The sequence below is a fragment of the Sciurus vulgaris genome (assembly GCF_902686455.1).
Source record: "Sciurus vulgaris genome assembly, chromosome: 14".
Lineage (NCBI taxonomy): Eukaryota > Metazoa > Chordata > Mammalia > Rodentia > Sciuridae > Sciurus > Sciurus vulgaris.
The window spans coordinates 51,908,014-51,915,968 of NC_136475.1; positions in this window are offsets into that span (position 1 = coordinate 51,908,014).

Sequence of the window (7,955 nt, forward strand, 5' to 3'; positions counted from 1 at the left end):
GGAGTTCAAAGCTAGCCTCAGCACTTTATTGAGGCCCTAATTAACTCAATAAGACCCAGTCTCAAGAGAAAATAAAAAGGGCTTGGGATGTGCTTCAGTGGTTAAACACCCTTGGTTCTATCCCTAGTGCTAAATAAATAAATAAATAAATAAATAAAACAATACTTTTAAATTGAAAATTAAATTCGACAAATGCTTGTAAGACATAAATTTTAAGAAACTACGTTCTGTTTTCCTGATTTTCAAATAAGCTTTCCTGACACTCAGAGAGCCACACTCCAGATTTGCATTCATTTAACTTTTGAGGGTTTCAAATTTTACTCGGTATTTAGGGTACAGAAGGTAAGAAAGAAAATGGCATCCAGCTTATACATTCTTTTCCAACAATAACTATTTTCTACTGATACTTTAATGAACATTTTGGGCCCTTTTACATAAGCAAATAGTCACATCCCTTGGCTATCTCTTGACTGCCAAAGTGGTGTTGGCCACCCTCACAGTTCCCTAACTGGCAAAAGCTTAGCAATTTGTAGTTCTTCTCATGTAAAGAATTCAAAATACCAACATCATTCAAGTAGACATGTCTATCAAGCCTGCCTTGCGTGGAATCTGATCAGTCCAGTTAAAGCTCCAAACATCAATCTTTCGTAAGTGTTAAGCTAGAGATACCTTTTCTTTTGTACCTGGAACCACAGGTGTGGGAATAGAACAGCTGAGAACAAGAAGAGCAAAGCAGATTCCCTTCTGAGATTGCTTATATCCTGCTGGTGTGATGGGCTGACAGATCTGACTCCATGAGAATTTTATAGGCCAGACTCTACGGGAAATGACTAAACAGACTCCATTTTGCTCTGAGACTCCATGTTATGTAGGAAATAAGCTTCTCCCATGGGAACACCCCACCTCTGTGCCCATCATAACTTGGTGTGATATGTTTAATAATATACAATGGCAACTCCTATGTAGTAAAGAATTGCTCTCTTTTGATTCCTATTGCTCCTAAACAATGTACCATGTGAACAGTGATTGTGTGGGTGTTAGCAACCATTCTTTAGTTGTACCTAGGTAAGGGTCATTTTGACCCACTTCCCCCTCTGTCGATGATCTCATGATGTTAATGTGTAATTTTGAATCATAGCAACAGACACTTATGATTAATGTGATTTTTGGTATAAGAACCCCTACAAACCTGTGGTCGGGGCTGTTCTCCCAATAGTCATTTTTTGGGGCATTGTGTGAGACAGTCAGCCGGTCAGCTTAATAAAGACTCTCAAATTTGGACTTCTCAGTGGTGATCGGTCTTCTTAAGTTGTGCCCTTATGGGTTACTTAGGAATATCAGTGCTGCCATTCTCAACAGCAGAGATATCCAATTTCTCACCAACATTTCATGCAAACCCTCAGTCTTACTGATACAAAGTACAAAACTAGTACAAACTGCAACACTGTTCTTTACAACACAAGTCACAAAAAACAGCACATTGATCAGCATGTTTTATGCCGACCAGAGGTCAAAGTCATGCAGGTTCATTGCTTATTTCAGCAAAACTGCTGAAGCCAATTCCAGCCATGGTGGAAGCAACAACAGCACTTTGCATTTTTATTTCTCTATGCAAGTGGCACATCACATTTATTTCTCTAATTACTGCACTATTTGATAAGATTATCACATTGTCTCTAGCAGTTCACTGGTTAGTCTCCACATCTTTCCCCTTTTTAGTCAATTTTAAAATTAGATAGGTAAGTTGTATCACCTCAAAATGTAAAGTAAGCACAAAAAAAGTAAAACAAATACATTTGGAGTTTAAGGGAAGAAAGATTGAAATTATGGCTTAATTTTGGGAGACTGGACTTTTTTCAATATTAAAGTTTTTTCACATTTGTCTAAATCTTTCTTAATTCATTCATTAATAACTATACACTTCTGAAAAAAAAGGCAAAAAAAGTCTTCCATTGGTTTATTCTTAGGTGCTTCATGTTTCTGTTGCAATTAGTATTATTTTGGAACACAGTTTAAAAAACAATATTACTAAAATATACAAATATGACTGATGAATATTTACATTACTAGTCAATTCCATAAACTTGCCAAACTTTCTTAGGAATTCTAGTATTGTATCCTGGGATTTCTACATGAGCATTGACATTATATGAATAGCATGAGGTTTTTTTTGTTTTCCTTTTCTCCTTTTGAAAATGATCATTTTCTGTACTTGTTCCTTCAAATAACCATATAACTTGAAATACTTGCCAGAAGTTCCATCATAATATTGAAATGAAAATATAAATTAATGATGGTGGATATACTTGGATTGTATTTATTCTGAAAGGAAAATCTTTGTTTCATAATTATTTTATTTTGTTTACTTTAATTCTATACTTTTAGACAAATATTTGTCTAGAGAATTCATTTGTATTATTGGATTTTTTTCTACACTTTTTCCTTCAGTGCTTGTGATATATTATTTAATTGAGTATTTTTCAAAGGGATGTTACCAATATACTTTCAGCAAAACAGAAAAAACAAAAACTAGGTATTTTTTTTTAAAGACCTTAAGAGTAGAATTGACATATGGTAACCTGCACATATGTGAAATGAAGAACTTCACACAATGCCACATTACACCTGAGAAAGCATTATCACAGTCAAGATGATGAATATATTTCTCACTCAAAGAAGACTTTACTTGGACAATTTTGACGTCTTTTTATCTGCTTCTTACCCACCATTTTGTTACATCTCCTGGGAATAACTGTCTCACTAGATTAGTTTACCATAACCCTACTGATAGAAAATCAGCATGTGATAATTACCTGTTTTCAAAACTGAGTACATCTACTCTGGCAGGACACTCTATGACTAGAGACACCATCTTCAGAGGATGACACTGTGGGAACAGACTAGGGGCAGGTTTGGGTGGGCCAGGGCTCCATCTACAGCATGACATCAGGACATTTACTCCACATGATGGCCCATTGTTTCACTGTGTCTAAAGATTAATCTCACTTCAGAGGCAGTACTGATTATACTTTAGAGGATGTAGATAAATACATTTTCTAGTGAATAGTCACTATTTCAGAGGGTCTGGCAACAGATCCTTCTGGAAAAGACCTGAGGAAACTTAAATATTGCTTTTGTATCTTCACTGTACACTGACAAATGGGTAATATGAACAAAAGTTATAATTCAATTTTGGGCATATTTGATTTTACTATGCATCCATTTATTTAAATTTTAAAATGGTGCTCAGTTTTAATTTAACCACAAAGGGATTAAAAAATATTTTTCTTTGATAGCTCTAAAAACAAGTGAAATAAAAATAAAGGAAGCATGATATGATGAAATATTATAAACAATGAGAAAGTAAAATGAATTTAAGAAGAAGAAACATGAGTAATAATGCAGTAACGTAGTGATAATTGATTACATTTGTGGCAGGCAAGACCTGGGGCCCAGGGTTACACCACATGCATCCAAAGATGGCGACTGGCAGAGAGCCAAACAGCATGCTGAATGCGCCTTGAGAAAAACAGGAAGTGTTTACCATTGGCTGTATGATGATTAGTTCAGCTGCCTAGGGTGTGGACAGATATATCTTACATGTATGCTTGAGCTCATGATCTCTTGACCTTTAATAGGATTGGATGGACATATCTGGTTACAATTGCATATGCATGAGACTGCTTATATATTGAGGGTGTTATCCGAATAAAGCGGAAGCTGCTTCATGAACCTCTGAAGAGTAGTTGTTGTTTGTCCCGCTGGTCAGCAAGCGGCAAGTGGTGGCCCGTTCAGGGAGTGGTGAGCGCTCAGGTAAGTAAAAGTCAGTTTTGCTAGCATAATTAACGAGAAGGTTTCCCTATTTGAGGAAAGGGTTACCTTAAGGTTTTAACGGAAGATTCCCCTAGAGAGGGAATGTAATGAAAGGCTGTCCCAAGAGACAGCAAAGGACTTCCTGTAGTAAATAAATACGTGTAAGGTGTTATTTGTGTTACCTTTTCTTGTTTGGTTTCTGTTTGCTGTTGTTGTGGCGATATGGACATTAGTTCGTTTCTGTCTGACTTCCAAAAAACCAAAATTTCAAGAACGGTTAAGAGAAGGGGAAAGATATTAGAAACTGTAAAAGAAGAACAATCAAGTCGAGCTTCTGAAAGAGAAAGTAGATGTTCAGACCTCTGTGCCTCTGCCAGAGCAGTATTAACTCCAGAGATGGGAGTACAACCAATACCAACTTTGGTTGTCGGCCTATTACCTAAAGGAACAGTGGGACTAGTTCTGGGGAGCAGTTCTTCTGCTTTAAAAGGATTAAATATTGTCCCTGGAGTTATAGACCCTGATTTTATAGGAGAAATAAAAATCCTTGCTTCTTCACCAAGAGGTGTAGCAATAATAGCTCAGGGTGATCACATAGCACAATTGTTGGTCTTACCCAGCTGCCATGATCAATATCCATCAAAGAATATTATTAGGGGAAATAAAGGATTAGGTTCTACTGGCCAAAATATGGTCATGTTGACATTGGATTTAAAAGATAGACCTATGACAAAGTTAGTGATAGAAGGCAAAAGTTTTGAGGGCTTATTAGATACGAGGGCTGACAAAAGTATTATCGAAATTACAGAATGGCCCAAAGCCTGGCCACTTCAACAGGCAGATCAGACTTTAAGGGGATTGGGTATGGCTTCCAATCCTAACAAAAGCACAGCCATATTAAAATGGAAGGTGGCTAACCAGGAGTTATGTTCTGATACTGCCCAATGTAATGCAGTTGTGGGAAATCCTCAATGGAATCTAAACATGCTGACAGGCCAAGGACCATATGAAGGGCAAGATAATCAGATTAATTTCCACCCTGGTGTGTATCAACAAATTAACCCTCAATTTTTAATCTATCATCATATGGATGATATTTTGCTAGCTCATAAGGAAAAACCTGTCTTAGAGCAATGTTATAATTCCTTACTAAAGTCACTGGAAAGATGGGGCTTACATATTGCCATTAAAAAAGTTACAAATGACAGACACCAAAAACTTCCTGGGATCTATCATAAATGCAACTATGGTTAAACCCATAAAAATTACCGTTCAGGTGGACAAACTTAGAACTTTAAATGATTTTCAAAAACTTTTGGGTGATATTAATTGGATTAGACCTTACCTTCATTTACCCACCTCAAGTTTGGGCCCCCTGTTTGATATTCTTAAAGGTGATTCTGACTCCCTTTCTAAGCGGGTGCTTACCCCTAAGGCTCAAACAGCTCTCAAGCTTGTTGAAACAGCTATGGAAAAGGTTCATCTTGATCGTATTGACCTAGCTAAGTCTTTATCATTCATTGTCTTGGCCACAAATAAGTTACCCACAGGACTGTTTTGGCAAAAGCATCCTATTCTATGGGTTCACATGAATTATACCCCTAACAAGGTCTTACCTTTGTTTACTGAATCTGTGGCAGAATTAATCCTTAGGGTGTTAAAAGTATCCCTTTCCACCTTTGGTATTCAACATGTCACAGGAATTCCCTATAATCCGACTGGACAAAGCATTGTTGAGCGTGCCAATTTAACACTTAAAAACATGCTTTATAAACAAAAAGGGGGAATAGGGGCATCATACAGATCCCCAAAAGACAAATTATCTGTTGCCTTGTTCATCTTAAATTTTTTAAATCTCGATTCTGAGGGCCAATTGGCTGCTGACCGTCATTCAGAGCCTAATAAAAAGCATCTACCTCAAGTGCTCTGGAAGGACACTCTATCGGGACAATGGAAAGGCCCAGATCCGGTATTAATCTGGACCCGAGGGTCTGTTTGTGTTTTCCCACAGGACGCACAATCGCCAATTTGGGTGCTGGAGAGATTGGTCAAGGCCTCAACAGAGATCCAAAAACAGGAAGAAGATGAGGAGACTTCTCCCACTGATGGTGCTGGCGAATTCTCGCCAAGTTAATGGAGGAGACTCGCGTGAACTATGGGGGATAGTGAAGATGTGGCCCTATCCTGTACCCCTTACCAACTCCTCTATTCCCTCCTATTTTTACAACAATTGGCCACATTTCTCCAGTCTGCTGTTCAATGGGGAAAAGAATGGTTTGGGTTTTTGTCCGGGGGAGGTCTATTGTGTGTTGTATCTGTTCTGTGCATATAGTGTTTATACAAAATGAGTATACATTGGCACAGAGAAACAGCCATTATTCGCCAAGCTCTCATCACAATTGATGCTGGCTCATCCCCGCAAGTCTGGTTAAATATGCTGGACTGGTAGTCAAAGACGGGTAAGATTCATGGGGAGCTCATACCAACCTAAGACAGGAAATGAGGGCTAGAGCCTCATTGTCCAATGACAGGTAAGGATGTTGCTCTGCCGTGGACTACCTAAGGCACGGTCTCTTTTATAAACAGAAAGGGGGAAATGTGGTGGGTGACAACCGGGGCCCAGGGTTACGCCACATGCATCCAAAGACAGCGACTGGCAGAGAGCCAAAAGGCATGCTGAATGGGCCTTGAGAAAAACAGGAAGTGTTTACCATTGGCTGTATGATAATTAGTTCAGCCGCCTAGGGTGTAGACAGATATATCTTACATGTATGCTTGAGCTCGTGATCGCTTGACCTTTAATAGGATTGGATGGACATATCTGGTTACAATTGCATATGCATGAGACTGCTTATATATTGAGGGTGTTATCCGAATAAAGCGAAAGCTGCTTCATGAACCTCTGAAGAGTAACGTGTCGTTTGTCCTGCTGGTCCACGGCAAGCGGCAAGTGGCATACATTTAATTTAATTGAAACATTAACCTCAAATGGAGAGATAATGAGATAAGACATTACTACCAAAATTCTAAAATTATCAAAATTGAAATGCCTTGGAGTTTCTAATGAGAAAGTATAGATAAAGTTTGCAGTTGATTTATTGTATGTAAAAAAAGTTATATCAACAGTACATTGTGTCCCAAAAATACATACAATTGCTATTTATCAACTTAAATTTTTTTAGAGAAGAAAGAAGAATCCCAGATTTCCTTTCCTATCTTAAAAGGAGGCACAGTTCACAACCACATTCTAGCAAAGAACCTTACATTTATTATCAGGAAAGAATTAGTACAAAATAAATAAATAAATAAAATTTAAACACTGAACACATCAAATATTTTAAATGTATGGAAACATTCCCTAAGAGGAACTGAGAATGCTCCAATCTTTAGTTGACTCTCTGGGGAGAATTTCTTCCTTGGGTAAAAGATTTTAACATACATAGGCTGATGCCATGAATTTCCCTGTACCCCTGCACAGTTACTCATTTAGATGTTTCAGAACACTGGAGAAAAATCTTGAAATTTTTCCAGCAGGGGAAACAAATGTCACACATAAAATTTCTGGAATCACAAGTATTTTCTTATTTTCAAAAGCAAGATTAGAATCTTGACAATATTGGAAGGAGGTGACATTGCATGTAAGTCTATTCACATGAAAGTTACTAATCACATATAAATGTATGTTCATTCATAAGTGACTTCAAAATAATATATTCAGTAGGCCTTTGTATATAGTTAATGGATGTGTTTAGTAAAATGTAGGAATAAACTAAGAAAGGAAAAACATGAAATAAAGGAAATGTAAGAATCATTAAGATAATCTAAATATTGGCAAGATGATAAGCAAAGACTGTACTTAGTCTTTGCCTACATTAGAACTCATTAAATGGATTGTGGTAGAAGAATGCAAACATAAAGGAAAGAAGGCCATAAAATTGAAATGAAAAAAAAAGTGTTAGCTAAAGCATGCATTTTGAGTATACTACAAAAAGTCTTACACTGGGAAATTTTTGGAAATAAAATTGTAACATATAATTTGGTCATAATAAGAGGTGGAAATACACAGGGACAGCAAGGAAGTCAGTCTGATGCTATAATAAAAGTAATTGAACATAAAAAATAAAAATGGAATTTATCTTATT